General features: G+C 45.9%; 1 protein-coding gene and 73 non-coding genes across 74 annotated transcripts in view; 1 reads left to right on the forward strand and 73 right to left on the reverse strand.

Annotated features, from left to right (window-relative positions):
- LOC145204722 (pappalysin-1-like) overlaps positions 1-16,204 on the forward strand; it is a 126,022-nt gene that overhangs the window by 27,926 nt on the left and 81,892 nt on the right. The window lies entirely within an intron of this gene.
- Trnat-agu (transfer RNA threonine (anticodon AGU)) lies at positions 80-151 on the reverse strand. The gene has a single exon. It is a non-coding gene; the product is annotated as a tRNA-Thr (tRNA).
- Trnai-uau (transfer RNA isoleucine (anticodon UAU)) lies at positions 223-312 on the reverse strand. Its single transcript is given in 2 exon segments — positions 223-258; positions 275-312. It is a non-coding gene; the product is annotated as a tRNA-Ile (tRNA).
- Positions 380-451, reverse strand: Trnat-cgu (transfer RNA threonine (anticodon CGU)). Its single transcript has one exon. It is a non-coding gene; the product is annotated as a tRNA-Thr (tRNA).
- Trnan-guu (transfer RNA asparagine (anticodon GUU)) lies at positions 587-660 on the reverse strand. The gene has a single exon. It is a non-coding gene; the product is annotated as a tRNA-Asn (tRNA).
- Positions 728-800, reverse strand: Trnaa-agc (transfer RNA alanine (anticodon AGC)). Its single transcript has one exon. It is a non-coding gene; the product is annotated as a tRNA-Ala (tRNA).
- Positions 904-975, reverse strand: Trnat-agu (transfer RNA threonine (anticodon AGU)). The gene has a single exon. It is a non-coding gene; the product is annotated as a tRNA-Thr (tRNA).
- Positions 1,204-1,275, reverse strand: Trnat-cgu (transfer RNA threonine (anticodon CGU)). The gene has a single exon. It is a non-coding gene; the product is annotated as a tRNA-Thr (tRNA).
- Positions 1,821-1,892, reverse strand: Trnat-agu (transfer RNA threonine (anticodon AGU)). Its single transcript has one exon. It is a non-coding gene; the product is annotated as a tRNA-Thr (tRNA).
- On the reverse strand, positions 1,964-2,053 carry Trnai-uau (transfer RNA isoleucine (anticodon UAU)). Its single transcript is given in 2 exon segments — positions 1,964-1,999; positions 2,016-2,053. It is a non-coding gene; the product is annotated as a tRNA-Ile (tRNA).
- On the reverse strand, positions 2,323-2,396 carry Trnan-guu (transfer RNA asparagine (anticodon GUU)). The gene has a single exon. It is a non-coding gene; the product is annotated as a tRNA-Asn (tRNA).
- Trnat-agu (transfer RNA threonine (anticodon AGU)) lies at positions 2,640-2,711 on the reverse strand. The gene has a single exon. It is a non-coding gene; the product is annotated as a tRNA-Thr (tRNA).
- Trnai-uau (transfer RNA isoleucine (anticodon UAU)) lies at positions 2,783-2,872 on the reverse strand. The gene is given in 2 exon segments: positions 2,783-2,818; positions 2,835-2,872. It is a non-coding gene; the product is annotated as a tRNA-Ile (tRNA).
- Positions 2,940-3,011, reverse strand: Trnat-cgu (transfer RNA threonine (anticodon CGU)). The gene has a single exon. It is a non-coding gene; the product is annotated as a tRNA-Thr (tRNA).
- Trnan-guu (transfer RNA asparagine (anticodon GUU)) lies at positions 3,148-3,221 on the reverse strand. Its single transcript has one exon. It is a non-coding gene; the product is annotated as a tRNA-Asn (tRNA).
- On the reverse strand, positions 3,289-3,361 carry Trnaa-agc (transfer RNA alanine (anticodon AGC)). Its single transcript has one exon. It is a non-coding gene; the product is annotated as a tRNA-Ala (tRNA).
- Trnat-agu (transfer RNA threonine (anticodon AGU)) lies at positions 3,465-3,536 on the reverse strand. Its single transcript has one exon. It is a non-coding gene; the product is annotated as a tRNA-Thr (tRNA).
- Trnai-uau (transfer RNA isoleucine (anticodon UAU)) lies at positions 3,608-3,697 on the reverse strand. Its single transcript is given in 2 exon segments — positions 3,608-3,643; positions 3,660-3,697. It is a non-coding gene; the product is annotated as a tRNA-Ile (tRNA).
- On the reverse strand, positions 3,765-3,836 carry Trnat-cgu (transfer RNA threonine (anticodon CGU)). The gene has a single exon. It is a non-coding gene; the product is annotated as a tRNA-Thr (tRNA).
- Positions 3,972-4,045, reverse strand: Trnan-guu (transfer RNA asparagine (anticodon GUU)). Its single transcript has one exon. It is a non-coding gene; the product is annotated as a tRNA-Asn (tRNA).
- On the reverse strand, positions 4,289-4,360 carry Trnat-agu (transfer RNA threonine (anticodon AGU)). Its single transcript has one exon. It is a non-coding gene; the product is annotated as a tRNA-Thr (tRNA).
- On the reverse strand, positions 4,432-4,521 carry Trnai-uau (transfer RNA isoleucine (anticodon UAU)). Its single transcript is given in 2 exon segments — positions 4,432-4,467; positions 4,484-4,521. It is a non-coding gene; the product is annotated as a tRNA-Ile (tRNA).
- Trnat-cgu (transfer RNA threonine (anticodon CGU)) lies at positions 4,589-4,660 on the reverse strand. Its single transcript has one exon. It is a non-coding gene; the product is annotated as a tRNA-Thr (tRNA).
- Positions 5,156-5,229, reverse strand: Trnan-guu (transfer RNA asparagine (anticodon GUU)). The gene has a single exon. It is a non-coding gene; the product is annotated as a tRNA-Asn (tRNA).
- Positions 5,473-5,544, reverse strand: Trnat-agu (transfer RNA threonine (anticodon AGU)). Its single transcript has one exon. It is a non-coding gene; the product is annotated as a tRNA-Thr (tRNA).
- Positions 5,616-5,705, reverse strand: Trnai-uau (transfer RNA isoleucine (anticodon UAU)). Its single transcript is given in 2 exon segments — positions 5,616-5,651; positions 5,668-5,705. It is a non-coding gene; the product is annotated as a tRNA-Ile (tRNA).
- On the reverse strand, positions 5,773-5,844 carry Trnat-cgu (transfer RNA threonine (anticodon CGU)). Its single transcript has one exon. It is a non-coding gene; the product is annotated as a tRNA-Thr (tRNA).
- Trnan-guu (transfer RNA asparagine (anticodon GUU)) lies at positions 5,978-6,053 on the reverse strand. The gene has a single exon. It is a non-coding gene; the product is annotated as a tRNA-Asn (tRNA).
- Positions 6,121-6,193, reverse strand: Trnaa-agc (transfer RNA alanine (anticodon AGC)). The gene has a single exon. It is a non-coding gene; the product is annotated as a tRNA-Ala (tRNA).
- Trnat-agu (transfer RNA threonine (anticodon AGU)) lies at positions 6,297-6,368 on the reverse strand. Its single transcript has one exon. It is a non-coding gene; the product is annotated as a tRNA-Thr (tRNA).
- Positions 6,597-6,668, reverse strand: Trnat-cgu (transfer RNA threonine (anticodon CGU)). The gene has a single exon. It is a non-coding gene; the product is annotated as a tRNA-Thr (tRNA).
- Trnan-guu (transfer RNA asparagine (anticodon GUU)) lies at positions 6,804-6,877 on the reverse strand. Its single transcript has one exon. It is a non-coding gene; the product is annotated as a tRNA-Asn (tRNA).
- Trnat-agu (transfer RNA threonine (anticodon AGU)) lies at positions 7,121-7,192 on the reverse strand. The gene has a single exon. It is a non-coding gene; the product is annotated as a tRNA-Thr (tRNA).
- Positions 7,264-7,353, reverse strand: Trnai-uau (transfer RNA isoleucine (anticodon UAU)). Its single transcript is given in 2 exon segments — positions 7,264-7,299; positions 7,316-7,353. It is a non-coding gene; the product is annotated as a tRNA-Ile (tRNA).
- On the reverse strand, positions 7,421-7,492 carry Trnaa-cgc (transfer RNA alanine (anticodon CGC)). Its single transcript has one exon. It is a non-coding gene; the product is annotated as a tRNA-Ala (tRNA).
- Positions 7,632-7,705, reverse strand: Trnan-guu (transfer RNA asparagine (anticodon GUU)). Its single transcript has one exon. It is a non-coding gene; the product is annotated as a tRNA-Asn (tRNA).
- Trnat-agu (transfer RNA threonine (anticodon AGU)) lies at positions 7,949-8,020 on the reverse strand. The gene has a single exon. It is a non-coding gene; the product is annotated as a tRNA-Thr (tRNA).
- Trnai-uau (transfer RNA isoleucine (anticodon UAU)) lies at positions 8,092-8,181 on the reverse strand. Its single transcript is given in 2 exon segments — positions 8,092-8,127; positions 8,144-8,181. It is a non-coding gene; the product is annotated as a tRNA-Ile (tRNA).
- Trnat-cgu (transfer RNA threonine (anticodon CGU)) lies at positions 8,249-8,320 on the reverse strand. Its single transcript has one exon. It is a non-coding gene; the product is annotated as a tRNA-Thr (tRNA).
- Positions 8,817-8,890, reverse strand: Trnan-guu (transfer RNA asparagine (anticodon GUU)). Its single transcript has one exon. It is a non-coding gene; the product is annotated as a tRNA-Asn (tRNA).
- Positions 9,134-9,205, reverse strand: Trnat-agu (transfer RNA threonine (anticodon AGU)). The gene has a single exon. It is a non-coding gene; the product is annotated as a tRNA-Thr (tRNA).
- Trnai-uau (transfer RNA isoleucine (anticodon UAU)) lies at positions 9,277-9,366 on the reverse strand. The gene is given in 2 exon segments: positions 9,277-9,312; positions 9,329-9,366. It is a non-coding gene; the product is annotated as a tRNA-Ile (tRNA).
- On the reverse strand, positions 9,434-9,505 carry Trnaa-cgc (transfer RNA alanine (anticodon CGC)). Its single transcript has one exon. It is a non-coding gene; the product is annotated as a tRNA-Ala (tRNA).
- On the reverse strand, positions 9,641-9,714 carry Trnan-guu (transfer RNA asparagine (anticodon GUU)). Its single transcript has one exon. It is a non-coding gene; the product is annotated as a tRNA-Asn (tRNA).
- Positions 9,958-10,029, reverse strand: Trnat-agu (transfer RNA threonine (anticodon AGU)). Its single transcript has one exon. It is a non-coding gene; the product is annotated as a tRNA-Thr (tRNA).
- Positions 10,101-10,190, reverse strand: Trnai-uau (transfer RNA isoleucine (anticodon UAU)). Its single transcript is given in 2 exon segments — positions 10,101-10,136; positions 10,153-10,190. It is a non-coding gene; the product is annotated as a tRNA-Ile (tRNA).
- On the reverse strand, positions 10,258-10,329 carry Trnaa-cgc (transfer RNA alanine (anticodon CGC)). The gene has a single exon. It is a non-coding gene; the product is annotated as a tRNA-Ala (tRNA).
- Trnan-guu (transfer RNA asparagine (anticodon GUU)) lies at positions 10,465-10,538 on the reverse strand. The gene has a single exon. It is a non-coding gene; the product is annotated as a tRNA-Asn (tRNA).
- On the reverse strand, positions 10,782-10,853 carry Trnat-agu (transfer RNA threonine (anticodon AGU)). The gene has a single exon. It is a non-coding gene; the product is annotated as a tRNA-Thr (tRNA).
- Trnai-uau (transfer RNA isoleucine (anticodon UAU)) lies at positions 10,925-11,014 on the reverse strand. Its single transcript is given in 2 exon segments — positions 10,925-10,960; positions 10,977-11,014. It is a non-coding gene; the product is annotated as a tRNA-Ile (tRNA).
- On the reverse strand, positions 11,284-11,357 carry Trnan-guu (transfer RNA asparagine (anticodon GUU)). The gene has a single exon. It is a non-coding gene; the product is annotated as a tRNA-Asn (tRNA).
- On the reverse strand, positions 11,601-11,672 carry Trnat-agu (transfer RNA threonine (anticodon AGU)). Its single transcript has one exon. It is a non-coding gene; the product is annotated as a tRNA-Thr (tRNA).
- Positions 11,744-11,833, reverse strand: Trnai-uau (transfer RNA isoleucine (anticodon UAU)). The gene is given in 2 exon segments: positions 11,744-11,779; positions 11,796-11,833. It is a non-coding gene; the product is annotated as a tRNA-Ile (tRNA).
- Positions 11,901-11,972, reverse strand: Trnat-cgu (transfer RNA threonine (anticodon CGU)). The gene has a single exon. It is a non-coding gene; the product is annotated as a tRNA-Thr (tRNA).
- Positions 12,108-12,181, reverse strand: Trnan-guu (transfer RNA asparagine (anticodon GUU)). The gene has a single exon. It is a non-coding gene; the product is annotated as a tRNA-Asn (tRNA).
- Trnat-agu (transfer RNA threonine (anticodon AGU)) lies at positions 12,425-12,496 on the reverse strand. The gene has a single exon. It is a non-coding gene; the product is annotated as a tRNA-Thr (tRNA).
- On the reverse strand, positions 12,568-12,657 carry Trnai-uau (transfer RNA isoleucine (anticodon UAU)). Its single transcript is given in 2 exon segments — positions 12,568-12,603; positions 12,620-12,657. It is a non-coding gene; the product is annotated as a tRNA-Ile (tRNA).
- Positions 12,927-13,000, reverse strand: Trnan-guu (transfer RNA asparagine (anticodon GUU)). Its single transcript has one exon. It is a non-coding gene; the product is annotated as a tRNA-Asn (tRNA).
- On the reverse strand, positions 13,243-13,314 carry Trnat-agu (transfer RNA threonine (anticodon AGU)). Its single transcript has one exon. It is a non-coding gene; the product is annotated as a tRNA-Thr (tRNA).
- Positions 13,386-13,475, reverse strand: Trnai-uau (transfer RNA isoleucine (anticodon UAU)). Its single transcript is given in 2 exon segments — positions 13,386-13,421; positions 13,438-13,475. It is a non-coding gene; the product is annotated as a tRNA-Ile (tRNA).
- On the reverse strand, positions 13,543-13,614 carry Trnat-cgu (transfer RNA threonine (anticodon CGU)). Its single transcript has one exon. It is a non-coding gene; the product is annotated as a tRNA-Thr (tRNA).
- On the reverse strand, positions 13,750-13,823 carry Trnan-guu (transfer RNA asparagine (anticodon GUU)). Its single transcript has one exon. It is a non-coding gene; the product is annotated as a tRNA-Asn (tRNA).
- On the reverse strand, positions 13,891-13,963 carry Trnaa-agc (transfer RNA alanine (anticodon AGC)). Its single transcript has one exon. It is a non-coding gene; the product is annotated as a tRNA-Ala (tRNA).
- Trnat-agu (transfer RNA threonine (anticodon AGU)) lies at positions 14,067-14,138 on the reverse strand. The gene has a single exon. It is a non-coding gene; the product is annotated as a tRNA-Thr (tRNA).
- On the reverse strand, positions 14,210-14,299 carry Trnai-uau (transfer RNA isoleucine (anticodon UAU)). The gene is given in 2 exon segments: positions 14,210-14,245; positions 14,262-14,299. It is a non-coding gene; the product is annotated as a tRNA-Ile (tRNA).
- Positions 14,367-14,438, reverse strand: Trnat-cgu (transfer RNA threonine (anticodon CGU)). Its single transcript has one exon. It is a non-coding gene; the product is annotated as a tRNA-Thr (tRNA).
- Trnan-guu (transfer RNA asparagine (anticodon GUU)) lies at positions 14,574-14,647 on the reverse strand. The gene has a single exon. It is a non-coding gene; the product is annotated as a tRNA-Asn (tRNA).
- On the reverse strand, positions 14,715-14,787 carry Trnaa-agc (transfer RNA alanine (anticodon AGC)). Its single transcript has one exon. It is a non-coding gene; the product is annotated as a tRNA-Ala (tRNA).
- Positions 14,891-14,962, reverse strand: Trnat-agu (transfer RNA threonine (anticodon AGU)). Its single transcript has one exon. It is a non-coding gene; the product is annotated as a tRNA-Thr (tRNA).
- Trnai-uau (transfer RNA isoleucine (anticodon UAU)) lies at positions 15,034-15,123 on the reverse strand. Its single transcript is given in 2 exon segments — positions 15,034-15,069; positions 15,086-15,123. It is a non-coding gene; the product is annotated as a tRNA-Ile (tRNA).
- Trnan-guu (transfer RNA asparagine (anticodon GUU)) lies at positions 15,397-15,470 on the reverse strand. Its single transcript has one exon. It is a non-coding gene; the product is annotated as a tRNA-Asn (tRNA).
- Positions 15,714-15,785, reverse strand: Trnat-agu (transfer RNA threonine (anticodon AGU)). The gene has a single exon. It is a non-coding gene; the product is annotated as a tRNA-Thr (tRNA).
- On the reverse strand, positions 15,857-15,946 carry Trnai-uau (transfer RNA isoleucine (anticodon UAU)). Its single transcript is given in 2 exon segments — positions 15,857-15,892; positions 15,909-15,946. It is a non-coding gene; the product is annotated as a tRNA-Ile (tRNA).
- Positions 16,014-16,085, reverse strand: Trnat-cgu (transfer RNA threonine (anticodon CGU)). The gene has a single exon. It is a non-coding gene; the product is annotated as a tRNA-Thr (tRNA).

Here is a 16,204-nt window from a genome sequence, read left to right on the forward strand (position 1 = left end):
CGAGTTTACGCAATGGTTCCAGGGTGTTGTAAAAAGAGAAAGGAAAAAACTTCCAGATATGACATGCTTGTTTAAAATGAGGCGCCACTGGGGATCGAACCCAGGATCTCCTGTTTACTAGACAGGCGCTTTACCACTAAGCCATGGCGCCAGGGATGTGTTGCATTTGGTACATTTGGTTCACAATCTTACCAGTTTTGAGTTGGACTCAAAGAAAAGGTTTGCTCCAGGTGAGGCTCGAACTCACAACCTCCGCATATCTCCGTAACTGTTGTATAAGTACGGCGCGCTAACCGATTGCGCCACTGGAGCTGAGATTTGTACGAAAAGCTGATACTTCAAAGCATGCTTGCTGTTAGGTTTATTGCAAAATGATGATTGCCTCCAGCGAGTTTTGAACTCGCGACCCCTGGTTTACGAGACCAGTCCTCTACCACTGAGCTATAGAGAGAATTTTCGGATAGATTGCACACTTGGCCTATTAATCTGATCTGAAAATGTTGACTTTGAAAACCTGTCATGATACGACGCAAGTTGTCCCAAAACTTGTTGTTTTCTTTGTTTGGAAAACAAAAATCTTTTAAGTCGTCCCTGGGTGGGCTTGCACCACCAACCTTTCGGTTAACAGCCGAACGCGCTAACCGATTGCGCCACAGAGACGTACGAGCGATTTTGGATTAATTTCCAATAAGAAAGTGGCAACAATGAAATTCGGAATGAAGAAAAGTGGAGATGCCGGGCATCGATCCCGGTACCTCGCGCATGCTAAGCGCGCGCTCTACCATCTGAGCTACATCCCCGTCGAGTGTTTAGTGAGGTTTACGCGAGTTTACGCAATGGTTCCAAAGTGTTGTAAAAAGAGAAAGGAAAAAACTTCCAGATATGACATGCTTGTTTAAAATGAGGCGCCACTGGGGATCGAACCCAGGATCTCCTGTTTACTAGACAGGCGCTTTACCACTAAGCCATGGCGCCAGGGATGTGTTGCATTTGGTACATTTGGTTCACAATCTTACCAGTTTTGAGTTGGACTCAAAGAAAAGGTTTGCTCCAGGTGAGGCTCGAACTCACAACCTCCGCATATCTCCGTAACTGTTGTATAAGTACGGCGCGCTAACCGATTGCCCCAGCGGAGCTGTGATTTGCATGAAAAGCTGATACTTCAAAGCATGCTTGCTGTTAGGTTTTTAGCAAAATGATAATTGCCTCCAGCGAGGTTTGAACTCGCGACCCCTGGTTTACGAGACCAGTGCTCTACCACTGAGGTATAGAGACACTTTTCTGATAGACTGCACACTTGGCCGATTAATCTGATCTGAAAATGTTTACTTTGAAAAACTGTCATGATACGACGCAAGTTGTCCAAAAACTTGTTGTTTTCTTTGTTTGGAAAACAAAAATCTTTTAAGTCGTCCCTGGGTGGGAACTCACAACCTCCGCATATCTCCGTAACTGTTGTATAAGTACGGCGCGCTAACCGATTGCGCCACTGAAGCAGTGATTTGTACGAAAAGCTGATACTTCGAAGCATGCTTGCTGTTAGGTTTTTAGCAAAATGTTGATTGCTTCGCGCGAATTTTCAACCCACACAGCCTGGTTTACGAGACCACTGCTCTACAACTGAACTATAGAGACACGATTTTGGATTAATTTCCAATAAGATAGTGGCAACAATGAAATTCGGAATGAAGAAAAGTGGAGATGCCGGGCATGGATCCCGGTACCTCGCGCATGCTAAGCGCGCGCTCTACCATCTGAGCTACATCCCCGTCGAGTGTTTAGTGAGGTTTACGCGAGTTTACGCATGCTTGTTTAAAAAGAGGCGCCACTGGGGATCGAACCCAGGATCTCCTGTTTACTAGTCTGGCGCTTTACCACTAAGCCATGGCGCCAGGGATGTGTTGCATTTGGTACATTTGGTTCACAATCTGACCAGTTTTGAGTTGGACTCAAAGAAAAGGTTTGCTCCAGGTGAGGCTCGAACTCACAACCTCCGCATATCTCCGTAACTGTTGTATAAGTACGGCGCGCTAACCGATTGCGCCACTGAAGCAGTGATTTGTACGAAAAGCTGATACTTCGAAGCATGCTTGCTGTTAGGTTTTTAGCAAAATGTTGATTGCTTCGAGCGAATTTTACACAGCCTGGTATACGAGACCACTGCTCTACCACTGAACTATAGAGTCACTTTTCGGATAGACTGCGCACTTGGCCGATTATTGTGATCTGAAAATGTTTGCTTTGAAAAACTGTCATGATACGACGCAAGTTGTCCAAAAACTTCCGTGTTTTCTTTGTTTGGAAAACAAAAATCTTTTAAGACGTCCCTGGGTTGGCTCGAACCACCAACCTTTCGGTTAACAGCCGAACGCGCTAACCGATTGCGCCACAGAGACGTACGAGGGATTTTGGATTAATTTCCAATAAGAAAGTGGCAACAATGAAATTCGCGAAGAAGAAAAGTGGAGATGCCGGGCATCGATCACGGTACCTCGCGCATGCTAAGCGCGCGCTCTACCATCTGAGCTACATCCCCGTCGAGTGTTTAGTGAGGTTTACGCGAGTTTACGCAATGGTTCCAAAGTGTTGTAAAAAGAGAAAGGAAAAAACTTCCAGATATGGCATGCTTGTTTAAAATGAGGCGCCACTGGGGATCGAACCCAGGATCTCCTGTTTACTAGACAGGCGCTTTACCACTAAGCCATGGCGCCAGGGATGTGTTGCTGTTGGTACATTTGGTTCACAATCTTACCAGTTTTGAGTTGGCCTCAAAGAAAAGGTTTGCTCCAGGTGAGGCTCGAACTCACAACCTCCGCATATCTCCGTAACTGTTGTATAAGTACGGCGCGCTAACCGATTGCGCCACTGGAGCTGTGATTTGTACGAAAAGCTGATACTTCAAAGCATGCTTGCTGTTAGGTTTTTAGCAAAATGATGATTGCCTCCAGCGAGGTTTGAACTCGCGACCCCTGGTTTACGAGACCAGTGCTCTACCACTGAGCTATAGAGAGAATTTTCGGATAGATTGCACACTTGACCTATTAATCTGATCTGAAAATGTTTACTTTGAAAACCTGTCATGATACGACGCAAGTTGTCCCAAAACTTCCGTGTTTTCTTTGTTTGGAAAACAAAAATCTTTTAAGTCGTCCCTGGGTGGGCTTGCACCACCAACCTTTCGGTTAACAGCCGAACGCGCTAACCGATTGCGCCACAGAGACGTACGAGCGACTTTGGATTAATTTCCAATAAGAAAGTGGCAACAATGAAATTCGGAATGAAGAAAAGTGGAGATGCCGGGCATCGATCCCGGTACCTCGCGCATGCTAAGCGCGCGCTCTACCATCTGAGCTACATCCCCGTCGAGTGTTTAGTGAGGTTTACGCGAGTTTACGCAATGGTTCCAAAGTGTTGTAAAAAGAGAAAGGAAAAAACTTCCAGATATGACATGCTTGTTTAAAATGAGGCGCCACTGGGGATCGAACCCAGGATCTCCTGTTTACTAGACAGGCGCTTTACCACTAAGCCATGGCGCCAGGGACATGTTGCATTTGGTACATTTGGTTCACAATCTTACCAGTTTTGAGTTGGACTCAAACAAAAGGTTTGCTCCAGGTGAGGCTCGAACTCACAACCTCCGCATATCTCCGTAACTGTTGTATAAGTACGGCGCGCTAACCGATTGCGCCACTGGAGCTGTGGTTTGTACGAAAAGCTGATACTTCAAAGCATGCTTGCTGTTAGGTTTTTAGCAAAATGATGATTGCCTCCAGCGAGGTTTGAACTCGCGACCCCTGGTTTACGAGACCAGTGCTCTACCACTGAGCTATAGAGTCACTTTTCGGATAGACTGCACACTTGGCCGATTAATCTGATCTGAAAATGTTGACTTTGAAAACCTGTCATGATACGACGCAAGTTGTCCCCAAACTTGTTGTTTTCTTTGTTTGGAAAACAAAAATCTTTTAAGTTGTCCCTGGGTGGGCTCGAACCACCAACCTTTCGGTTAACAGCCGAACGCGCTAAGCGATTGCGCCACAGAGACGTACGAGCGATTTTGGATTAATTTCCAATAAGAAAGTGGCAACAATGAAATTCGGAATGAAGAAAAGTGGAGATGCCGGGCATCGATCCCGGTACCTCGCACATGCTAAGCGCGCGCTCAACCATCTGAGCTACATCCCCGTCGAGTGTTTAGTGAGGTTTACGCGAGTTTACGCAATGGTTCCAAAGTGTTGTAAAAAGAGAAAGGAAAAAACTTCCAGATATGACATGCTTGTTTAAAATGAGGCGCCACTGGGGATCGAACCCAGGATCTCCTGTTTACTAGACAGGCGCTTTACGACTAAGCCATGGCGCCAGGGATGTGTTGCATTTGGTACATTTGGTTCACAATCTTACCAGTTTTGAGTTGGACTCAAAGAAAAGGTTTGCTCCAGGTGAGGCTCGAACTCACAACCTCCGCATATCTCCGTAACTGTTGTATAAGTACGGCGCGCTAACCGATTGCGCCAGTGGAGCTGTGATTTGCATGAAAAGCTGATACTTCAAAGCATGCTTGCTGTTAGGTTTTTAGCAAAATGATAATTGCCTCCAGCGAGGTTTGAACTCGCGACCCCTGGTTTACGAGACCAGTGCTCTACCACTGAGGTATAGAGACACTTTTCTGATAGACTGCACACTTGGCCGATTAATCTGATCTGAAAATGTTTACTTTGAAAAACTGTCATGATACGACGCAAGTTGTCCAAAAACTTGTTGTTTTCTTTGTTTGGAAAACAAAAATCTTTTAAGTCGTCCCTGGGTGGGAACTCACAACCTCCGCATATCTCCGTAACTGTTGTATAAGTACGGCGCGCTAACCGATTGCGCCACTGAAGCAGTGATTTGTACGAAAAGCTGATACTTCGAAGCATGCTTGCTGTTAGGTTTTTAGCAAAATGTTGATTGCTTCGCGCGAATTTTCAACCCACACAGCCTGGTATACGAGACCACTGCTCTACAACTGAACTATAGAGACACTTTTCGGATAGACTGCGCACTTGGCCGATTATTGTGATCTGAAAATGTTTGCTTTGAAAAACTGTCATGATACGACGCAAGTTGTCCAAAAACTTGTTGTTTTCTTTGTTTGGAAAACAAAAATCTTTTAAGACGTCCCTGGGTGGGCTCGAACCACCAACCTTTCGGTTAACAGCCGAACGCGCTAACCGATTGCGCCACAGAGACGTACGAGCGATTTTGGATTAATTTCCAATAAGAAAGTGGCAACAATGAAATTCGGAATGAAGAAAAGTGGAGATGCCGGGCATCGATGCCGGTACCTCGCGCATGCTAAGCGCGCGCTCTACCATCTGAGCTACATCCCCGTCGAGTGTTTAGTGAGGTTTACGCGAGTTTACGCAATGGTTCCAAAGTGTTGTAAAAAGAGAAAGGAAAAAACTTCCAGATATGACATGCTTGTTTAAAATGAGGCGCCACTGGGGATCGAACCCAGGATCTCCTGTTTACTAGACAGGCGCTTTACCACTAAGCCATGGCGCCAGGGATGTGTTGCATTTGGTACATTTGGTTCACAATCTGACCAGTTTTGAGTTGGCCTCAAAGAAAAGGTTTGCTCCAGGTGAGGCTCGAACTCACAACCTCCGCATATCTACGTAACTGTTGTATAAGTACGGCGCGCTAACCGATTGCGCCACTGGAGCTGTGATTTGTACGAAAAGCTGATACTTCAAAGCATGCTTGCTGTTAGGTTTTTAGCAAAATGATGATTGCCTCCAGCGAGGTTTGAACTCGCGACCCCTGGTTTACGAGACCAGTCCTCTACCACTGAGCTATAGAGAGAATTTTCCGATAGATTGCACACTTGGCCTATTAATCTGATCTGAAAATGTTGACTTTGAAAACCTGTCATGATACGACGCAAGTTGTCCCAAAACTTCCGTGTTTTCTTTGTTTGGAAAACAAAAATCTTTTAAGTCGCCCTGGGTGGGCTTGCACCACCAACCTTTCGGTTAACAGCCGAACGCGCTAACCGATTGCGCCACAGAGACGTACGAGTGATTTTGGATTAATTTCCAATCAGAAAGTGGCAACAATGAAATTCGGAATGAAGAAAAGTGGAGATGCCGGGCATCGATCCCGGTACCTCGCGCATGCTAAGCGCGCGCTCTACCATCTGAGCTACATCCCCGTCGAGTGTTTAGTGAGGTTTACGCGAGTTTACGCAATGGTTCCAAAGTGTTGTAAAAAGAGAAAGGAAAAAACTTCCAGATATGACATGCTTGTTTAAAATGAGGCGCCACTGGGGATCGAACCCAGGATCTCCTGTTTACTAGACAGGCGCTTTACCACTAAGCCATGGCGCCAGGGATGTGTTGCATTTGGTACATTTGGTTCACAATCTTACCAGTTTTGAGTTGGACTCAAACAAAAGGTTTGCTCCAGGTGAGGCTCGAACTCACAACCTCCGCATATCTCCGTAACTGTTGTATAAGTACGGCGCGCTAACCGATTGCGCCTGTGGAGCTGTGATTTGCATGAAAAGCTGATACTTCAAAGCATGCTTGCTGTTAGGTTTTTAGCAAAATGATAATTGCCTCCAGCGAGGTTTGAACTCGCGACCCCTGGTTTACGAGACCAGTGCTCTACCACTGAGGTATAGAGACACTTTTCTGATAGACTGCACACTTGGCCGATTAATCTGATCTGAAAATGTTTACTTTGAAAAACTGTCATGATACGACGCAAGTTGTCCAAAAACTTGTTGTTTTCTTTGTTTGGAAAACAAAAATCTTTTAAGACGTCCCTGGGTGGGCTCGAACCACCAACCTTTCGGTTAACAGCCGAACGCGCTAACCGATTGCGCCACAGAGACGTACGAGCGATTTTGGATTAATTTCCAATAAGAAAGTGGCAACAATGAAATTCGGAATGAAGAAAAGTGGAGATGCCGGGCATCGATGCCGGTACCTCGCGCATGCTAAGCGCGCGCTCTACCATCTGAGCTACATCCCCGTCGAGTGTTTAGTGAGGTTTACGCGAGTTTACGCAATGGTTCCAAAGTGTTGTAAAAAGAGAAAGGAAAAAACTTCCAGATATGGCATGCTTGTTTAAAATGAGGCGCCACTGGGGATCGAACCCAGGAACTCCTGTTTACTAGACAGGCGCTTTACCACTAAGCCATGGCGCCAGGGATGTGTTGCTGTTGGTACATTTGGTTCACAATCTTACCAGTTTTGAGTTGGCCTCAAAGAAAAGGTTTGCTCCAGGTGAGGCTCGAACTCACAACCTCCGCATATCTCCGTAACTGTTGTATAAGTACGGCGCGCTAACCGATTGCGCCACTGGAGCTGTGATTTGTACGAAAAGCTGATACTTCAAAGCATGCTTGCTGTTAGGTTTTTAGCAAAACGATGATTGCCTCCAGCGAGGTTTGAACTCGCGACCCCTGGTTTGCGAGACCAGTGCTCTACCACTGAGCTATAGAGACACTTTTCGGATAGACTGCGCACTTGGCCCATTATTGTGATCTGAAAATGTTTGCTTTGAAAAACTGTCATGATACGACGCAAGTTGTCCAAAAACTTGTTGTTTTCTTTGTTTGTTTGGAAAACAAAAATCTTTTAAGACGTCCCTGGGTGGGCTCGAACCACCAACCTTTCGGTTAACAGCCGAACGCGCTAACCGATTGCGCCACAGAGACGTACGAGCGATTTTGGATTAATTTCCAATAAGAAAGTGGCAACAATGAAATTCGGAATGAAGAAAAGTGGAGATGCCGGGCATCGATGCCGGTACCTCGCGCATGCTAAGCGCGCGCTCTACCATCTGAGCTACATCCCCGTCGAGTGTTTAGTGAGGTTTACGCGAGTTTACGCAATGGTTCCAGGGTGTTGTAAAAAGAGAAAGGAAAAAACTTCCAGATATGACATGCTTGTTTAAAATGAGGCGCCACTGGGGATCGAACCCAGGATCTCCTGTTTACTAGACAGGCGCTTTACCACTAAGCCATGGCGCCAGGGATGTGTTGCATTTGGTACATTTGGTTCACAATCTTACCAGTTTTGAGTTGGACTCAAAGAAAAGGTTTGCTCCAGGTGAGGCTCGAACTCACAACCTCCGCATATCTCCGTAACTGTTGTATAAGTACGGCGCGCTAACCGATTGCGCCAGTGGAGCTGTGATTTGCATGAAAAGCTGATACTTCAAAGCATGCTTGCTGTTAGGTTTTTAGCAAAATGATAATTGCCTCCAGCGAGGTTTGAACTCGCGACCCCTGGTTTACGAGACCAGTGCTCTACCACTGAGGTATAGAGACACTTTTCTGATAGACTGCACACTTGGCCGATTAATCTGATCTGAAAATGTTTACTTTGAAAAACTGTCATGATACGACGCAAGTTGTCCAAAAACTTGTTGTTTTCTTTGTTTGGAAAACAAAAATCTTTTAAGTCGTCCCTGGGTGGGAACTCACAACCTCCGCATATCTCCGTAACTGTTGTATAAGTACGGCGCCCTAACCGATTGCGCCACTGAAGCAGTGATTTGTACGAAAAGCTGATACTTCGAAGCATGCTTGCTGTTAGGTTTTTAGCAAAATGTTGATTGCTTCGCGCGAATTTTCAACCCACACAGCCTGGTATACGAGACCACTGCTCTACAACTGAACTATAGAGACACTTTTCGGATAGACTGCGCACTTGGCCGATTATTGTGATCTGAAAATGTTTGCTTTGAAAAACTGTCATGATACGACGCAAGTTGTCCAAAAACTTCCGTGTTTTCTTTGTTTGGAAAACAAAAATCTTTTAAGACGTCCCTGGGTGGGCTCGAACCACCAACCTTTCGGTTAACAGCCGAACGCGCTAACCGATTGCGCCACAGAGACGTACGAGGGATTTTGGATTAATTTCCAATAAAAAAGTGGCAACAATGAAATTCGCGAAGAAGAAAAGTGGAGATGCCGGGCATCGATCACGGTACCTCGCGCATGCTAATCGCGCGCTCTACCATCTGAGCTACATCCCCGTCGAGTGTTTAGTGAGGTTTACGCGAGTTTACGCAATGGTTCCAAAGTGTTGTAAAAAGAGAAAGGAAAAAACTTCCAGATATGGCATGCTTGTTTAAAATGAGGCGCCACTGGGGATCGAACCCAGGATCTCCTGTTTACTAGACAGGCGCTTTACCACTAAGCCATGGCGCCAGGGATGTGTTGCTGTTGGTACATTTGGTTCACAATCTTACCAGTTTTGAGTTGGCCTCAAAGAAACGGTTTGCTCCAGGTGAGGCTCGAACTCACAACCTCCGCATATCTCCGTAACTGTTGTATAAGAACGGCGCGCTAACCGATTGCGCCACTGGAGCTGTGATTTGTACGAAAAGCTGATACTTCAAAGCATGCTTGCTGTTAGGTTTTTAGCAAAACGATGATTGCCTCCAGCGAGGTTTGAACTCGCGACCCCTGGTTTGCGAGACCAGTGCTCCACCACTGAGCTGTAGAGACACTTTTCGGATAGACTGCGCACTTGGCCCATTATTGTGATCTGAAAATGTTTGCTTTGAAAAACTGTCATGATACGACGCAAGTTGTCCAAAAACTTGTTGTTTTCTTTGTTTGGAAAACAAAAATCTTTTAAGACGTCCCTGGGTGGGCTCGAACCACCAACCTTTCGGTTAACAGCCGAACGCGCTAACCGATTGCGCCACAGAGACGTACGAGCGATTTTGGATTAATTTCCAATAAGAAAGTGGCAACAATGAAATTCGGAATGAAGAAAAGTGGAGATGCCGGGCATCGATGCCGGTACCTCGCGCATGCTAAGCGCGCGCTCTACCATCTGAGCTACATCCCCGTCGAGTGTTTAGTGAGGTTTACGCGAGTTTACGCAATGGTTCCAAAGTGTTGTAAAAAGAGAAAGGAAAAAACTTCCAGATATGGCATGCTTGTTTAAAATGAGGCGCCACTGGGGATCGAACCCAGGATCTCCTGTTTACTAGACAGGCGCTTTACCACTAAGCCATGGCGCCAGGGATGTGTTGCTGTTGGTACATTTGGTTCACAATCTTACCAGTTTTGAGTTGGCCTCAAAGAAACGGTTTGCTCCAGGTGAGGCTCGAACTCACAACCTCCGCATATCTCCGTAACTGTTGTATAAGAACGGCGCGCTAACCGATTGCGCCACTGGAGCTGTGATTTGTACGAAAAGCTGATACTTCAAAGCATGCTTGCTGTTAGGTTTTTAGCAAAACGATGATTGCCTCCAGCGAGGTTTGAACTCGCGACCCCTGGTTTGCGAGACCAGTGCTCCACCACTGAGCTGTAGAGACACTTTTCGGATAGACTGCGCACTTGGCCCATTATTGTGATCTGAAAATGTTTGCTTTGAAAAACTGTCATGATACGACGCAAGTTGTCCAAAAACTTGTTGTTTTCTTTGTTTGGAAAACAAAAATCTTTTAAGACGTCCCTGGGTGTGCTCGAACCACCAACCTTTCGGTTAACAGCCGAACGCGCTAACCGATTGCGCCACAGAGACGTACGAGCGATTTTGGATTAATTTCCAATAAGAAAGTGGCAACAATGAAATTCGGAATGAAGAAAAGTGGAGATGCCGGGCATCGATGCCGGTACCTCGCGCATGCTAAGCGCGCGCTCTACCATCTGAGCTACATCCCCGTCGAGTGTTTAGTGAGGTTTACGCGAGTTTACGCAATGGTTCCAAAGTGTTGTAAAAAGAGAAAGGAAAAAACTTCCAGATATGGCATGCTTGTTTAAAATGAGGCGCCACTGGGGATCGAACCCAGGATCTCCTGTTTACTAGACAGGCGCTTTACCACTAAGCCATGGCGCCAGGGATGTGCTGCTGTTGGTACATTTGGTTCACAATCTTACCAGTTTTGAGTTGGCCTCAAACAAAAGGTTTGCTCCAGGTGAGGCTCGAACTCACAACCTCCGCATATCTCCGTAACTGTTGTATAAGTACGGCGCGCTAACCGATTGCGCCACTGAAGCAGTGATTTGTACGAAAAGCTGATACTTCGAAGCATGCTTGCTGTTAGGTTTTTAGCAAAATGTTGATTGCTTCGAGCGAATTTTACACAGCCTGGTATACGAGACCACTGCTCTACCACTGAACTATAGAGTCACTTTTCGGATAGACTGCGCACTTGGCCGATTATTGTGATCTGAAAATATTTGCTTTGAAAAACTGTCATGATACGACGCAAGTTGTCCAAAAACTTCCGTGTTTTCTTTGTTTGGAAAACAAAAATCTTTTAAGACGTCCCTGGGTGGGCTCGAACCACCAACCTTTCGGTTAACAGCCGAACGCGCTAACCGATTGCGCCACAGAGACGTACGAGTGTTTTTGGATTAATTTCCAATAAGAAAGTGGCAACAATGAAATTCGCGAAGAAGAAAAGTGGAGATGTCGGGCATCGACCACGGTACCTCGCGCATGCTAAGCGCGCGCTCTACCATCTGAGCTATATCCCCGTCGAGTGTTTAGTGAGGTTTACGCGAGTTTACGCAATGGTTCCAAAGTGTTGTAAAAAGAGAAAGGAAAAAACTTCCAGATATGGCATGCTTGTTTAAAAAGAGGCGCCACTGGGGATCGAACTCAGGATCTCCTGTTTACTAGGCTGGCGCTTTACCACTAAGCCATGGCGCCAGGGATGTGTTGCTGTTGGTACATTTGGGTCACAATCTTACCAGTTTTGAGTTGGCTTTAAAGAAAAGGTTTGCTCCAGGTGAGGCTCGAACTCACAACTTCCGCATATCTCCGTAACTGTTGTATAAGTACGGCGCGCTAACCGATTGCGCCACTGGAGCTGTGATTTGTACGAAAAGCTGATACTTCGAAGCATGCTTGCTGTTAGGTTTTTAGCAAAATGATAATTGCCTCCAGCGAGGTTTGAACTCGCGACCCCTGGTTTACGAGACCAGTGCTCTACCACTGAGCTATAGAGACACTTTTCTGATAGACTGCACACTTGGCCGATTAATCTGATCTGAAAATGTTTACTTTGAAAAACTGTCATGATACGACGCAAGTTGTCCCAAAACTTGTTGTTTTCTTTGTTTGGAAAACAAAAATCTTTTAAGTCGTCCCTGGGTGGGCTCGAACCACCAACCTTTCGGTTAACAGCCGAACGCGCTAACCGATTGCGCCACAGAGACGTACGAGAGATTTTGGATTAATTTCCAATAAGAAAGTGGCAACAATGAAATTCGGAATGAAGAAAAGTGGAGATGCCGGGCATCGATCCCGGTACCTCGCGCATGCTAAGCGCGCGCTATACCATCTGAGCTACATCCCCGTCGAGTGTTTAGTGAGGTTTACGCGAGTTTACGCAATGGTTCCAAAGTGTTGTAAAAAGAGAAAGGAAAAAACTTCCAGATATGGCATGCTTGTTTAAAAAGAGGCGCCACTGGGGATCGAACTCAGGATCTCCTGTTTACTAGGCAGGCGCTTTACCACTAAGCCATGGCGCCAGGGATGTGTTGCATTTGGTACATTTGGTTCACAATCTTACCAGTTTTGAGTTGGCCTCAAAGAAAAGGTTTGCTCCAGGTGAGGCTCGAACTCACAAGCTCCGCATATCTCCGTAACTGTTGTATAAGTACGGCGCGCTAACCGATTGCGCCACTGAAGCTGTGATTTGTACGAAAAGCTGATACTTCGAAGCATGCTTGCTGTTAGGTTTTTAGCAAAATGTTGATTGCTTCGAGCGAATTTTACACAGCCTGGTATACGAGACCACTGCTCTACCACTGAACTATAGAGTCACTTTTCGGATAGACTGCGCACTTGGCCGATTAATCTGATCTGAAAATATTTGGTTTGAAAAACTGTCATGATACGACGCAAGTTGTCCAAAAACTTCCGTGTTTTCTTTGTTTGGAAAACAAAAATCTTTTAAGACGTCCCTGGGTGGGCTCGAACCACCAACCTTTCGGTTAACAGCCGAACGCGCTAACCGATTGCGCCACAGAGACGTACGCGTGTTTTTGGATTAATTTCCAATAAGAAAGTGGCAACAATGAAATTCGGAATGAAGAAAAGTGGAGATGCCGGGCATCGACCACGGTACCTCGCGCATGCTAAGCGCGCGCTCTACCATCTGAGCTATATCCCCGTCGAGTGTTTAGTGAGGTTTACGCGAGTTTACGCAATGGTTCCAAAGTGTTGTAAAAAGAGAAAGGAAAAAACTTCCAGATATGCATGCTTGTTTAAAAAGAGGCGCCACTGGGGATCGAACCCAGGATCTCCTGTTTACTAGCCAGGCGCTTTACCACTAAGCCATGGCGCCAGGGATGTGTTGCTGTTGGTACATTTGGTTCACAATCTTACCAGTTTTGAGTTGGACTCAAAGAAAAGGTTTGCTCCAGGTGAGGCTCGAACTCACAACCTCCGCATATCTCCGTAACTGTTGTATAGGTACGGCGCGCTAACCGATTGCGCCAGTGGAGCTGTGATTTGTATGAAAAGCTGATACTTCAAAGCATGCTTGCTGTTAGGTTTTTAGCAAAATGATAATTGCCTCCAGCGAGGTTTGAACTCGCGACCCCTGGTTTACGAGACCAGTGCTCTACCACTGAGCTATAGAGAGAATTTTCGGATAGACTGCACACTTGGCCGATTAATCTGATCTGAAAATGTTTACTTTGAAAAACTGTCATGATACGACGCAAGTTGTCCAAAAACTTGTTGTTTTCTTTGTTTGGAAAACAAAAATCTTTTAAGACGTCCCTGGGTGGGCTCGAACCACCAACCTTTCGGTTAACAGCCGAACGCGCTAACCGATTGCGCCACAGAGACGTACGAGTGATTTTGGATTAATTTCCAATAAGAAAGTGGCAACAATGAAATTCGGAATGAAGAAAAGTGGAGATGCCGGGCATCGATCCCGGTACCTCGCGCATGCTAAGCGCGCGCTCTACCATCTGAGCTACATCCCCGTCGAGTGTTTAGTGAGGTTTACGCGAGTTTACGCAATGGTTCCAAAGTGTTGTAAAAAGAGAAAGGAAAAAACTTCCAGATATGGCATGCTTGTTTAAAATGAGGCGCCACTGGGGATCGAACCCAGGATCTCCTGTTTACTAGACAGGCGCTTTACCACTAAGCCATGGCGCCAGGGATGTGTTGCTGTTGGTACATTTGGTTCACAATCTTACCAGTTTTGAGTTGGCCTCAAAGAAAAGATTTGCTCCAGGTGAGGCTCGAACTCACAACCTCCGCATATCTCCGTAACTGTTGTATAAGTACGGCGCGATAACCGATTGCGCCACTGGAGCTGTGATTTGTATGAAAAGCTGATACTTCAAAGCATGCTTGCTGTTAGGTTTTTAGCAAAATGATAATTGCCTCCAGCGAGGTTTGAACTCGCGACCCCTGGTTTACGAGACCAGTGCTCTACCACTGAGCTATAGAGAGAATTTTCGGATAGACTGCACACTTGGCCGATTAATCTGATCTGAAAATGTTTACTTTGAAAAACTGTCATGATACGACGCAAGTTGTCCAAAAACTTGTTGTTTTCTTTGTTTGGAAAACAAAAATCTTTTAAGTCGTCCCTGTGTGGGCTCGAACCACCAACCTTTCGGTTAACAGCCGAACGCGCTAACCGATTGCGCCACAGAGACGTACGAGTGATTTTGGATTAATTTCCAATAAGAAAGTGGCAACAATGAAATTCGGAATGAAGAAAAGTGGAGATGCCGGGCATCGATCCCGGTACCTCGCGCATGCTAAGCGCGCGCTCTACCATCTGAGCTACATCCCCGTCGAGTGTTTAGTGAGGTTTACGCGAGTTTACGCAATGGTTCCAAAGTGTTGTAAAAAGAGAAAGGAAAAAACTTCCAGATATGGCATGCTTGTTTAAAAAGAGGCGCCACTGGGGATCGAACCCAGGATCTCCTGTTTACTAGTCTGGCGCTTTACCACTAAGCCATGGCGCCAGGGATGTGTTGCGTTTGGTACATTTGGTTCACAATCTTACCAGTTTTGAGTTGGACTCAAAGAAAAGGTTTGCTCCAGGTGAGGCTCGAACTCACAACCTCCGCATATCTCCGTAACTGTTGTATAAGTACGGCGCGCTAACCGATTGCGCCACTGAAGCAGTGATTTGTACGAAAAGCTGATACTTCGAAGCATGCTTGCTGTTAGGTTTTTAGCAAAATGTTGATTGCTTCGAGCGAATTTTCAACCCACACAGCCTGGTATACGAGACCACTGCTCTACCACTGAGCTATAGAGACATTTTTTGATAGACTGCACACTTGGCCGATTAATCTGATCTGAAAATGTGTACTTTGAAAAACTGTCATGATACGACGCAAGTTGTCCAAAAACTTGTTGTTTTCTTTGTTTGGAAAACAAAAATCTTTTAAGTCGTCCCTGGGTGGGCTCGAACCACCAACCTTTCGGTTAACAGCCGAACGCGCTAACCGATTGCGCCACAGAGACGTACGAGGGATTTTGGATTAATTTCCAATAAGAAAGTGGCAACAATGAAATTCGCGAAGAAGAAAAGTGGAGATGCCGGGCATCGATCACGGTACCTCGCGCACGCTAAGCGCGCGCTCTACCATCTGAGCTACATCCCCGTCGAGTGTTTAGTGAGGTTTACGCGAGTTTACGCAATGGTTCCAAAGTGTTGTAATAAGAGAAAGGAAAAAACTTCCAGCTATGGCATACTTGTTTGAAATGAGGCGCCACTGGGGATCGAACCCAGGATCTCCTGTTTACTAGGCTGGCGCTTTACCACTAAGCCATGGCGCCAGGGATGTGTTGCTGTTGGTACATTTGGGTCACAATTTTACCAGTTTTGAGTTGGCTTTAAAGAAAAGGTTTGCTCCAGGTGAGGCTCGAACTCACAACCTCCGCATATCTCCGTAACTGTTGTATAAGTACGGCGCGCTAACCGATTGCGCCACTGGAGCTGTGATTTGTACGAAAAGCTGATACTTCAAAGCATGCTTGCTGTTAGGTTTTTAGCAAAACGATAATTGCCTCCAGCGAGGTTTGAACTCGCGACCCCTGGTTTACGAGACCAGTGCTCTACCACTGAGCTATAGAGACATTTTCTGATAGACTGCACACTTGGCCGATTAATCTAAACTGAAAATGTTTACTTTGAAAAACTGTCATGATACGACGCAAGTTGTCCAAAAACTTGTTGTTTTCTTTGTTTGGAAAAC

The sequence above is a fragment of the Phallusia mammillata genome, chromosome 8 (assembly GCF_965637545.1).
Source record: "Phallusia mammillata chromosome 8, kaPhaMamm4.hap1.1, whole genome shotgun sequence".
NCBI lineage: Eukaryota > Metazoa > Chordata > Ascidiacea > Phlebobranchia > Ascidiidae > Phallusia > Phallusia mammillata.